Raw genomic sequence first — 13,357 nt, forward strand, 5'->3', positions numbered from 1 at the left:
TAAAGTACAGGGCTACATTAGTACTTCAAATTATTTTAAGAAGAAAATTGAACTGCAAGTAATGTTTTCAAATGTAGAACATGATCCTGAGGCTATTGAGCTGATATTTAAAGATACCATTATGCCACTTAAATGTAATTTTAAATCAGTTTGCCACAAGGAGGAGAGAACAAGAAACAGGTGAATGAATAAAAAAATCTCTTATTTAAACAAGGGTGTGGAATGCATGTAATCTATAACATGTACTTTTGAGTGCCATTAATACTGTGACACTCAAAATCTCTTTTGTTGCTTTTTTAGTGTGAAGGGTAAACATGTCACAGCTCACAGCCCAACCCATTCTTTTTGCAAGTTGATAGTTGATAAGCTAAGGAGGGCTGATGGTCTTCTAGGAAGAAACCCCTAAATTTTCTAAATGGGGATGCCAAGTAGCTTCATCCCCTTTAACCCAGATGTGAAGTGCAGTAACGGGTCTGATCCTGCGTTTTTGATATATTTGAAACTCCCACTAGAGGAAAATACTGTTTTATGAATTAAGAGCCTTAGGAAGCTTTGATTAGCAATGGCATTATTGTAATCTGCAATAAGACTCTTCTGGCATAAATCAAAGGTTAAAACATAGCTGTGTTTCTTAAAGCTCTAAGAGCTAGTAGCACCTTCAAGGAAAATACAAATAAATATCTTATATTTTGAATATGTTGCTACTTTCTTTTATTAATTGTGACTTTTGAATATACATAGCTCTTAGCTAGCACAAATCATTTTCTCTTGTAGAATTTTCCAGGGGGGTGATAATGATAAGTTCTCGAGCATCATGCAGTCTTATTCATGTGTGTGACGTAAATTTTCCATTTGTAGAGGTTAATGTAATGTTTGGTTTGGCACTCACAAGGATATATGGATTCTGGCAAGATTTTAATATGCTATGTTCTTAGTTAAACAAAAGTATGACATCACAAAAAAAACAAACCCTGAATTCTGAATGGCCTTAAGCAAAATCAGCTGTTTCTCTTCCACAATTTGCAGTGTAAGTATTGGCTACCTCTTTTAGAATAATGGTGCCTGATTTGGAAGTAGTAAGATCAGCTACTATTTTAAGTGTAAAATATCCACTGTCTGAACAGTTTTAAGATTCACAAAAGGGGATATGGAAAAAGACATTATTCCCAATAAGAACTTTTGAATCTGAGTAGCACTTTCTGTATTTTGGCTTTATGACATTTCAGTTTTCAAAAAGGTTAATCAAAAGCATATTTTTAAAACACTTCCAAATTATCTGTACTAAGCAAGGACTATGGAAATAAATGAAGAAAAAGACATGCAGACATCTATGTAGGAAAGGCAGTTTAAAACAGCTGATTGTTAATTAATTTCTGGAGGAAAGAAAAACTAGTTTATTAGTATAGAAAAATGCATATGAAGTTGATTTTTTAATTAGATGTGTACCTTAGATTAATTTATACACATTCTATAAATACTAAACATTTTAATTTGTAATTGCAAATTTTGTTTAATTTTTTGTGGAATTTTTTTTTTGGTTGTTCAAGCATGGCTTCCTAAAGGCAATTAGAGAAAGGTAATCTTTCTAGAACTGAGCTTTGGCTTCATTTGCTTACCTAGCTTTATGAATACCATGTATGTTTTACCCAGATGTACATGTTACTTACTAGTTTAAACCTTGCTTAGTTTTTAAGCAAGTGTGAGGAAGTTAAAGATTAAAGAAAGTGACCTAATTTTTTTCCTACATTAATTTTGAAGTATCTAGTCAATAACAATTGGCTCATATAAAAAATGTTGCCTTTTTCTTATCAAAACCAAGGCAGGTGCTTGTGCCATATTCACAAATTCACCAAATCTGAAGAGGACAGCCAAATGCAGGCATGATGAGGAAACTCATGCTGAGTAGAACTCTAGGAACACTAGGGAAAAGTTTATTGTCTTGGAAACTGCACAGATAATCTCCTGATTTTGCAGTTAGTAATGATTAAAATTTTACAACAAACTACCCTAGAATTTTTATTAAACAACGGTGGAAATCACTTAATATAAATTTGCTACTTCATTTTCATTTGTGGTGTGAACTTTATTGACTGTTCCAGTGTGCTCCTTGACCTGTTAACCTATGGTTTGCTTCCTCTTTTTCCTATGCATAGTGGACAGCTAAGCAGTTTCTTCAGGAGCTATGTACATGAACATTTGCAGTGAAGTTGGCTGGATGAGTTATTGTTACAATTGAAGAAAGTTAGTTTTATTTCTTTTCATACAGATTGCTTTTTGTGTGAATGCAATGAATTGTATAGATGCTAAATTATATATAGTGGTGGTGCCTCTATTTTTTAATCATTTCAAGTGTCAAAAAATCATAGAATGGGTTGGGTTGGAAGGAACCTTGAAGATGATCTAGTTTCAACCCCTTTGTTGCAGGCAGGGACACTTTCCACTAGACCAGGTTGCTCAAAGTCCCATCCAGTCTGTCCTTGAATATGGCTATGATGTCTATGTAAATAGTTCATATATAAACCATTTTTTCTCCATAGACCATCTTCATAGTGGGTAGTTGAACAACCTTGGAAATAAAACATGTATGCATGTTGCAAAAAAATTAAACATTGCTATTGTTAATAACACAGTTCACTTTGCCTTTCAGTATATGTAAACTTCTCTCCATGTTTGGACCAAGGATTGGACATGAGGGTTTTTTACATCAGTTATGTGACAGTTCCTCTTCTTTAAAGAATCATCCAGAAGTTGGACGAGTGTAAGTCTCCTGTATGTAGTCAGTAAGAACTACCTGGGTTGCCAAGGGCATCTTAGCAGGTTCTTCACTTTGCCTGTACTACCTGGCATACAGGTCATGCCTGGACCGGGCTTTGAGCTGAGAAGGAAACTTCTCTATTGAGAGACCATCTTTCACCTTTTGCTAGTACTGAGCAACTAAAAGGAGAAGTTGCCTAATTTGAAAGCAAGAGCCATACATGCAGGAGGGGAGAAAGATGAAGATGCAGCGCAAAGGCAGGTAAGAAAGGGAGTGAGTCTTTTCTCTGGGAACTAGGGTGAGAAGCAATATTGGATAGACTGACCAAAAAAAATGAGATGCAGAACAGGGAACTGAGGAACAGGACACTGTGGGCACAGTTTATGGAGAAGATTTGTAATGATACAGTGTGGCAGAGTGAGGATCTTGGGCCTAGATGAAGTAGTGGAGGTGAGAAGAGAAAGGGGACTATTCGTCGCAAAAATAGTGTGAAATCTGGGTAAGCAAAGCAATCAGTATAAGGACTGGAGGAACAAAGACTTATCTGCAAAGTTTTTACTCTCCCAAGTGGTAATGTATTTTCACAGAATATTATAGGTGTTCTCTTCCATCCATATGTGCACAACGCATTTCAATATATTAAAAAGATGGAATGTTTCATTTGTTGTTTGTCTGTGCTATGCCACATTTTCAACGATGCAGGCAAGTGTGTGATACACCTGCTTTTGCTTTCTCCTTAGGGAACAATGTTTTTACCTTCTTTCAAGTAGAACCCTATAGTGACAGAAGCTACATTCCTAACCTCCTGGGAAGCAAATACCAGAGAATAACAGAAGTGTGTATCCTGATTGTGTGTAATCAAGGTAGAACAATTAAATTTACTCCATGTGTTCTGATGATGTCCTATTTAAATCAAGACAATATCTGCAGATTATCACTGGGAAGAGCCTCCCAATATCAGTTTCTATTACATTTGCATCTGTTCAACAGAACTTAAGAAGAATTTGTATAAAATAGAAATAAAACTTAAAGAAAAATAGCAGAATAGGCTTCATCTGGGAGCAAAGCAATTTAGAGATGGAATATGTTTTGTTATTTTAAAACACTTATGGTTGCAGAGGAGCACTTATCCAAGAGGCTGAACATTTCGCTTATGTGACATGTAACGTATGTCAAGAATATTAAAGCTAATATCCCTGTTTTGAAGCTTTGTATACTTAATGTTAGCTAAAGGTATCTTGTGAATTGTTGCTGTGAAAAAGGAGTTAGCAACAAGATAGTCTCATTTTCAGAGGATATTTTATTGATTGAGTTGCTACAATTTTGAAGGGAACTCAAAAGATTAAGGAAGCAAGTGAATTAGCTTAATAAGGCTAAAACCCACAGATGACATATACCATTTGATAAATAATTAGATATAATCTAGGCATTCATGTGTTTTTATACTAAATGAAATTTTAAGTTCATTTTAAAAACAGACTTGGTGTATACTGCTAGTTATAAAAACAACCAAAATGTCAAATTTTTAAAGTATGATGTAAAAATAGAATGCTCTCTAGCTACTGCATAAATCCAGTGTATAGTCTTCTCTGTAGTGTGTCCTGTTCATTGAGAAGCAAAGGATGCAGTAAAAATAGATAGTGAAGTTTTCTCATGTCTCTAGGAATTTTCATATGAGGACAGTTTTGGGAATTAAATGATAGTCAATGTGAGAATAGCATATAATGTTACATTTTAGTATTTAGAAGGTCTAATTTATACCTTTACATGATACAAAAAGCACAATAAATTAATCAAGTTGGCAGGCAATAAACCTTCATTGTATGTATTTATCATCATAAAAATAAGGAATCACAATGTTCACAAGGCTAAAGATTGTTGAGTTACCAAAAACTGGTAGTATTAGATTTTCCATTTTCATTTTTATATGTGAATGGGAAATTTCGCATTGTTGCTGTTCTAGATTTTTAAATGCTTCCAATTAAAAAAAAACGAAAAGAAGCAAAGAAATAACAATCCTAAAACCTTTTTCATTACCTTTTGTGAGATCCAAATGTTGCTCAACAGTAGAGCTGAGTACGCCTGAATGCAAAATGGGCCTAGTTACCGAATTAAGAAAATATAGAGGGGGGAAAGGTAGAAAAATAGAGAACATACTAATTGGCATGACAACATGTAATCCTGTAGCAATCATACAGCACTTAGTATTTCATATGGAATGACAAATTCAGAGAGAGTGGGAGAGAGACAACAGTCTTGCCACACTTCCTGTGACTCCCAACCATAAACTGGCACATGGACAGGCCAAAAGGCAAAGAATGAAAGTAATTGGGTTGCTAGAAGAGTTACAATTGATTAATTGTGCTTGGTTGAGACTGGCTGTTTTGGAAGGTTTCAGTGACAAGCCAGCACTAATTTTTTCTTTCTTTAGTGGCAGGCACACTCTAGCCTCCATTTCCTTCTGATATAACAAGCGCTCTTTAAATGGAGGAGTGCATCTTTGAACTTGAATAAAAGGGTTGTTGTGCAGTGTAGGATTTAGCAGATGGGCTTAGAGAATCCAAACCTACCACTAGTCTTTTTATTTTGCATGAGGAAAGGCTTTGCCATTTTAAATGGCTCTGCTACATGCCCAACTAAACACAGTAGTCAGATGTTGTTCTGAGGAATTGGGCAACTTCGCTTCCAATGACATTGATTACACTCAACAGTGAGAGCATGAGAAAGAGCAGTGGGTGGAGAAGTGAAAAGGCAGTGTGAGGCATTTCAAGGAGGAGATTTGCACTCTAGCATTTGCATGTGGGTGACAATCCCTCAGAGACAATTTTTACTCTCAAGTGGAACAGAGTTGAATCTTCTGTGCTCACTTCAGGTTTAATCTCCATCCTTGCAAAGTACCACTGCAGCCTGTAGTTAAATGTACATTTACTTGAAATGAAAAGAAAATAACAGCAGCAAGAAGCTGCATCTTTAGCATGGAGCTGAGATTTCACAGAGAGAGATGCTGGCATGTTAATCCCTGGCGTAAATGGGTGCAACTCTCAATGACAATGCTAAACCTGTTTACACATGGGCTGAGCTGAACCCCAAGATGACACACCATGCTGTTCAAAATAATTACAGTAAATTCACGAATACAAGCCGCACTGAGTATAAGCCGCATCTCTGGGTGTTGGCAAATATTTCGGTTTTTGTCCATAGATAAGCCGCACCCGAATATAAGCCGCTTTGTCATTCGCAGCGAGGACCCGCGTGCAATTAGTAACAGAACCGCGGGAGGGCGGGGTTTACTGGCTGAGCTAAGGCTGTGCAGGCTCGGCCCGCTAGGGGCCGCTGACGGGGCCAGGTGGCCCAGCCCGGTGCTGCCGCTCGGGGCCGGCCGCCACTGCCCCTGGGCTCGGTCACCCCGGGTCGGCGCTGCCCCGCGGTGGCAGGCAGGGACGGAGCTTCCCCTGCTCCTACGGCAGCGGCGGCGGGCGGGGACGGAGCTTTCCCGCGCCCGTGGCGCCGGCGGCGGGCAGGGACGGAGTTTCCCCGCTCCTGCCGCGGCGGCGGCGGGCGGGGACAAAGCACCCCGTGGGCTCCCCGAGCCGCGGCAATGGCTGCGCGGGGCTCCCGTCGGCTCCCCGAACCGCAGCAATGGCGGCGCGGGCTTCCCCCCCCCTCCCCGGGCCGCGGTAGGGGCGGCCCGGGTCCCCCCTCTCCTCCCCGGGCCGCGGCAATGGCGGCGCCGGGCCCCCCCCCGTCTCTCCCCTGGGCTGTGGCAGAGGAGGAAAGAGAGCTCTCCCGCCTCTCTCCCCGCCCCCCGTGCTGCCTACAGGGAGCCAGGCTCCACCCGCAGTGCAACAAAGTAGCGATTTGTAACAATCGCAAAATGCCGACTTTGCAGCTGCTCGGCTCAGCACTCTGGCAGGCACTTCTGAGGTTGTATTAGCCGCTCCTGATTATTAGCCGCATTTCCGGTTTAGGAGCAAAATCTTAGTCAAATTGGTGCGGCTTGTATTCGTGAAATTACTGTAATTTAATCCCTTTTGCAATTTTTGCAATCTAACAACCAGAGATGTTTGTGTTAAGATGGTATGAAAAAGCTGTCATTGTCACTGACCATGACTTTCTCTGACACACAAATTATGGCAAACAATCATTATCCTATTTTAGATAAAAATATCAAATTTTTATTCAAAAGTGAATATTAGTGAATTGAATAAATTCTCAGTGATAGTTACCAAACTGAAATAAAATCTACTTTTAAAATCAGAAACACTCTGAGCTAGCTTATACAAAGAAAGTAAAACAAAACCATCCTGGCAGTAAGTCTACATTTTATTTTACCAAAGTTTATGAGGAATCAATATAATCAACAAGAACCTTGGGTTTAGTTTCTTTTTCTTTTACATGTACTTATTTTAATAGCAAAAGAAAGCAGATGGAAAAGGAAGCTGCATGATACACAGTCTACCAAACATGCAAGTATTATTATATCACTTAAGATATTTAACAAGCTACTAAATCACACTCTTCTTCTTGCATCAATTGCCTGGAGGCAGAGTATCAGAAACAGTAAATATTTATTTTACTTAGAAGCTGTGTTAGTAAAAGACCTCAGGGTTTAATCTGAAAGAAAAAAAAAAAATCTTTGAATCTGTGACCCAAATTTCCAATGTCATTTATGTCAGTTAAAGTCCAGAAGACTCCTAAAGTTTATAGAGCTTCTTTAAGATACTGACTAGTTGCTCACAGTTGGAATCCAAATTAATGGTGCCTGCTTTGGTTTTGGTTGGTGTAGAGTTAATTTTCTTCACAGTGGCTGGTATGGTGCTATGTTTTAGATTTGTGCTAAAAACAGTTTGGTTATATAGAGATGTTTTTTGCTATTGCTGAGCTGCACTTGCACAGTATCAAGGTCTTTTCTGCTTCTTGTACTGCTTCACCAGCAAGAAAGCTGGGGCTAGGGTTGCACAAGGATATTGGAGGGGACACCAACTGACCAAAGGGATGTTGCAGACCACGTAGTGTCATGCTCAGAATATAAATCTGGGGAAAACAGGAGGGTGGGGGGGGACATTTGGAGTTACAATGTTTGTTTTCCCAAGTCATCATTGTGTGTGGTGCAGCCCCGGCTGTCCTGGAGATGGTTGAGCACCTGCTGGCCTGTGGGAGGTGGTGAATGAATTAATTCTTTAGCTTTTGCTTTACCTATTGAACTGTCCTCATTTCAACCCATGACTTCTCTTCCTTTTACCCTCATGACTCCCCCTACTCCACCAGTGAAGTGAGCAAATGGCTTGGTGGTGCTTAGTTGCTGTCTGGGGTTAATCCATGACAGAGCCTAATACTACCTGAAAGGATAAAATTGCAAACACTGAGGTACAAAAATACTTCATTTTCTACTCTTATGTTGTTTGAGGGCTGTAATATGTTTGCTTACATATGTGATTATATTTTTTGTAGGATATTCAGAATTTTTTGTCCTACAAAATTCTGTAGTGGGTAGTAAGTTTTATGAAACTTAATAACCAACCAGATAAAGTTGATTGACTAAGATGACTGATTTGTAATCAAATCCTTAAGACATGTTTGTATTTGTTGTTTTTCTCGCAATTACTTGAGAAAGTTCCTGTGAGAAAGTATATCTATTCTTAAGCTTAAAAGACCTTTGAAGTTCAAAATAACAGAGTTTGTGAAGATAGGAAAAAAAAAAAGGGAGGGGGGGAAATAGCTTTTTTAATGCATTTTCAGAAAGTAAAAATGCGTATTTATGTTTTCCTATGTTTTTACATTTCACAGACATTGTGTTATTTCATTACCAAAAGATTTTGCACAATGGTATGTGGTTCTAAGGAAATACCAGTAAAGCAATATAATCTAGACTTATATTATGCTTTGGGCTTCCATTTTTTCCCAACTGTTTATTCTCCTTTTTCTAAATTAATCAATCAGATTAAAAAAGAAAGCAAACATGACCCTCTTTGGAAGTCACACATAGCTGAAGGTAATGCAGGCAAATATTAGCTAAGTGTTTTTTCCAGTAGACTTTCCTTTCCTGTATGAGATCAAGAATACAGCAGTCTTATCTGGTGTGTTACCAGCAATTTTTTTTTCAGTAGAAGTATACATATGTATGCTTGCAATACTTTATATCATTTTTATATTCTTGTTTCCAGCTACACTACCTGCTGATTTATCTTAATAAAGCTTTTGGAGACTCAAGTGGAGTGTAGGCAAGTATTACTTAGACATTTTAAGTATACATTATGTAAGTATCACTGGTTGCATTCATAAAGTGAATAAATAAAAAGTGTAACATAAGCATGCATGTGGATCCATGTGTAACTACATGAACAATGACAATTTCAGGCCTCTTGGTTTTCATGCCCAGCTTGTTTGGTGAGATCAGCAATGAACTTGCAAACTTTTCCCGGGGTAGCCTAGAGCAACCTTTTCTATCTCTCTGAGAGTTTCAGTACTCCCTCTTTTAAAAACAAAACAAAGCAAAACCACAACAAAACAATTATTGCCAAAGATAAGCCCAACAAGCTTAGATTATATATATACATACATGGACATATGTATATGTGTATGTATAAAAATAAAATGAGAACAAGGAGAACATCAGCAAGCTGAGAGGTAAAGAAATGGAAATTGGCTGGCATCCAAGTAAAGAAAGGTCCAAGCATGAGAAAAAAGAAATTCTTTAAATAGGCATTTAACACAAGGTAAGAGAGAAATGTTGTTTGCTTAGAAGTTTTTCCTTTAACAAATGGTTATATGGAATGAGTAGTAAAAGAAAAGTTAATAAAGATCTTTCTATTCTTAGTCTGGAAAAGTATACAAGCCATAACTTTCATGTTTGGACTTTTTAAGCACTTTTATGCAAGGGGCCTGCTGGGGATCTACATTCTTCTGCAGTCATTATGGATGCTGAGTCATCAGGAAAGCTGGCCATTTGGTTTTTGGTTTCTAAATATAGAGGTGAACATTTGAAGCCCTAATCTGCTAACAATGGATGCTCGTATGCAGTATTGGTGACATGAATGATTTCATTCTGAATAGGCTTGTGTCAAAACCAATGCTGTGCTTGTATGACACATACATCTGAACGACTATGGTTTCTATGACAAGAAAAATTAATTAAAATTTTTAAATTATGAAAAGAAATATAGAAGAGCAACAAGTTTCAGTCTTCGATAGGCATCAGAACCCTCTCATGGTAGCTTGCGTATCTTTGCTATATGCAGAGGAGGTGGAACAAATAGACTTCAGGGGTGGGAACATAAGAGCAACCTAAATTAAGGAAGGAAGCTTAGATTGAGCCTTAGAAGGGGTGAATTGGGTTTTAGCCATTGTATTCAGGATATAGGGGGTTTGTGGGAGTCTGCCTGGAAATTGTCAGTTGGATAATAATATCATTGAATAATATTATCGGAGATTTATCCTAACATCACCTTTGCAGCTGGTGTACTGTACTAACATCCAGTACATAGATTGCTGTGGGTTTTTTTTATTAAGTTTTGCACGCTTGGTTTGTTTGGAAGCTTTGCTAAAATAGGACCTTTGACATTCAAACCACTGTGACAGAATCAGAATTAAAACAGGCGTTTTCACTTTCACTTTAGATAAATTTGTATAATTCAGTACTACACAGTAGGAGCTCATTCTCAATAGAGCAAAGTTTTACACTGGTGGTTCAGTGTTTTATTTTGACAGCATTCTCTGCCTTCTGCATCAATCCTAGCTGAAGAGATGCTTTGATGAGTGCTTTGCCACCTGAAAATGTGGGGCAGGGAGGGAGAAATCCTGCCTGGTCAGCAATAATATCAGTTTGGCTAAGCACATTGTGGCAGCAGCATTGCACCTCTGGCAGGGCAGACCTCAGCCAGTGACTCACCCCTGGCTCTCTGCTCAAATCTGCTGCTGCAGAGTTTGTGCAGCACAGCTGCCATCTCCCCATCCAGCTACAAGGTCTTTCAGGAAAGTGAGTCCTCAAACAAGCTGTGAAGTCCCATGGACATTGTTCTGGCAGACTAGGTATGGCCCAGGGACACTCCAGTGCCTGGCTCTGCTTTGAGTGAAGCACATGCTTCATTATTTAGATTGCTTACAGTCCAAGTGGGCAAAAGTCCTTGGACCTCTGAATTAAGGAAAGACTATCTAATAAGTGGGTGGCAGAAGAGGAAGGGCTGTTTTGAGGAAAAATGGTTTTTGAATTTAACCTTTGTGTCAAACCTTCATTTTGAGTATGTTTCAAGAGCTATTTTTTGTAGGTGAAATAGCTGGGAACAGAACTCTTTAACAGGATGTAAAAAACCTGTAGTTGTGTTAAGTGACAAAGCTCTGGCCATTGCATCCAACATGCAGTGCTTTTGTACAGTGACAGTTCAAGTGCAGCTGATTCATCAGTCAAAAAACAGCCGTTACCTTACTGCAAGATGCGACCTTCAAAATGAGGCTGTGCCCTCATTTTCTGTGAGAACTTAAAACAGGCAAGGTTTGAGGTTTTAAAAGACAGTCAGCCATGCATGACTTATAAAGCCACATCAAATTAGGAACTTGTTAAATCTTTAAAATACTTGAATTTTATCAGTTTCCTTCCAACTGGTGTAGGACTAAGATGATTTTGCAACAAAAGGGAGTTTCTTGACAATATTATAGCAACATGGTGAGAAGAATCTTTTTTTGATTGAACTAGGACAGAGGACTCTTCTGACACTTGTGCTAAAAGGTCTGGCCATAGCCATAAACATCTTGTCTATTGCTCTCATGGAGTTTCTCAGCAGCATGTAGGTGGCGTCAGGGTCTCTGGGCTCCAGAAGATAAATGCCTAATATGTGACCCACAAGTGTATTTCTGCTCTCTGGGTAGATATAAAGAAAACAAGAAAGTTCTGGTTTATTCCACTAGTAGAAAAATTAGTAAATGTTTATTATCCAGCCCATTTCCTAATGTTTTTTGGAGAAGACTGAATCCTTCTTTCAACTATGCATGGTATGCTGAAGGTATTCATTTGGACTTTATTACTAGTTTCTATTATACTTATCTTTATTTTGGGTGATGTCTTCGAACAGACTGAAAACCATGATACATCTCTTTTTCTTAATTCAATTCTTTACTGTAATTTGGCTGTTTTCTACATGCAACATTCCAAATACTAGTTATTTCATGTGTTCTACCATTAATATATAATAGTGAGGCCTTGATACAATTGAAAAAATACAGAATACAGCTGAGATGAGATAGAAAAAAGGAATGAATTAGTATATAAAATATAGCCACAGTTCCAGCTAAAACTCTTAACATGTGTGACCAGTTATTATGTCTTGTTTGAACCTTATGTGGAAAAAACCCTATGGAAAATGCAAAATATTTACTGTGTTCACAAAACTGCTAGTGCTTCTTTTTCCAGTTTCACCTATCCCTGTTAATTCTGACAATGCTGCCACATGACTTGTGGTGAAATTAAACTCCGATAAAAAACACAAGTTTGGGGTATAAAATATACTTGTGAATTTCTCTAATGAATGTGCCTTGCCCATAGCAGCAAACTGATCAGTGACTATTATTGTGCACAAATGAAGTCCCTCTTGTGAGAGCCCTCTATTATGACACACAGTATAGTATGACATGTTTTCTTTCATGTGATTCCTAGGATGACTCTGTCTCAAATTTGATACAACAAATGCTGTTCTGACCCTCAGGAACCAAGTGAAGATTTTGCCACAGACTTCACTTAAGACAAGACCTCATCATAAAGAAATTTCATAGTCAAACCTAGAACTACTGTGCACTCTTTTTCAGGGATCTGTTGACACTTTGGTGAGTGTAATATCAGGAGTTGTTGGGCTGTATTTTCTGTGTCTTTCTTGATATTTGTGGTTTTATGCTTCCAGATAGGAAAATGTAGATTCTTTTGGCAAAATGAAAAGGAAAGAAAAAATGCTGCAGTGTGAGTATATCTGTACATTGCTGTGTTGTCAGACCTGCTTTTTAAATTAGTTTTTAAGTTTTTATAAGAAATGCTTTAATAAAATACTAATATGAAATGTTCTGTTCAGCAGTCACAGTCCATAGTCTGTATCTACTCAATACAGAAAAGGCCTGTAACAGAAGCAGCAGAGTGACTTAATATGAAGAATTTTGAAAAAGGAAACTAAGCTATACTGCATTCTCATTTATTAGACAGGGAGAGGGAACTGAAGAGTAACCTTTAAGGAACTCAAATTGCACCTGAATAATTTGCATTTAGAAAGGATGTTCCTTTCATGTTCAATTGGTTTATTGAATCCATGCTAGATTTCTGTAAATGCTACACAGGTTTTGCATCTGCAGTATTTTGCCTAAATGAAGGACTAACCTTTGGAATCTGGCTTGGCTATATTACATTTATGTTTAGTCTAATAGAGGTGAAGAAAGTCATTGAACTGAATGGCACAAATTCTCTTGGTCCTTTGGAAGCACCTTAACAACAATCTCACTTGGATGTTCAGTTTGACAGGAATTTAACATCATTCCTATACATAGGAACATCCTTCTACTTGAAACAGCTTTCACAAATTCATGTTTCAGTAATTTGCAAGAGCAGAGGGTGGTGCTGAAGGAGGAAAA

General features: G+C 38.1%; 1 long non-coding RNA gene across 1 annotated transcript; it reads left to right on the forward strand.

Moving 5' to 3' along the window:
* Positions 1–2,454: 2,454 nt before the first annotated feature.
* LOC116998642 lies at positions 2,455–4,132 on the forward strand. The gene is made up of 3 exons (XR_004418447.1): positions 2,455–2,758; positions 2,852–3,016; positions 3,496–4,132. It is a non-coding gene; the product is annotated as an uncharacterized LOC116998642 (long non-coding RNA).
* The last annotated feature ends 9,225 nt before the right edge of the window (positions 4,133–13,357 follow it).

Source organism: Catharus ustulatus, chromosome 7 (assembly GCF_009819885.2).
Source record: "Catharus ustulatus isolate bCatUst1 chromosome 7, bCatUst1.pri.v2, whole genome shotgun sequence".
Lineage (NCBI taxonomy): Eukaryota > Metazoa > Chordata > Aves > Passeriformes > Turdidae > Catharus > Catharus ustulatus.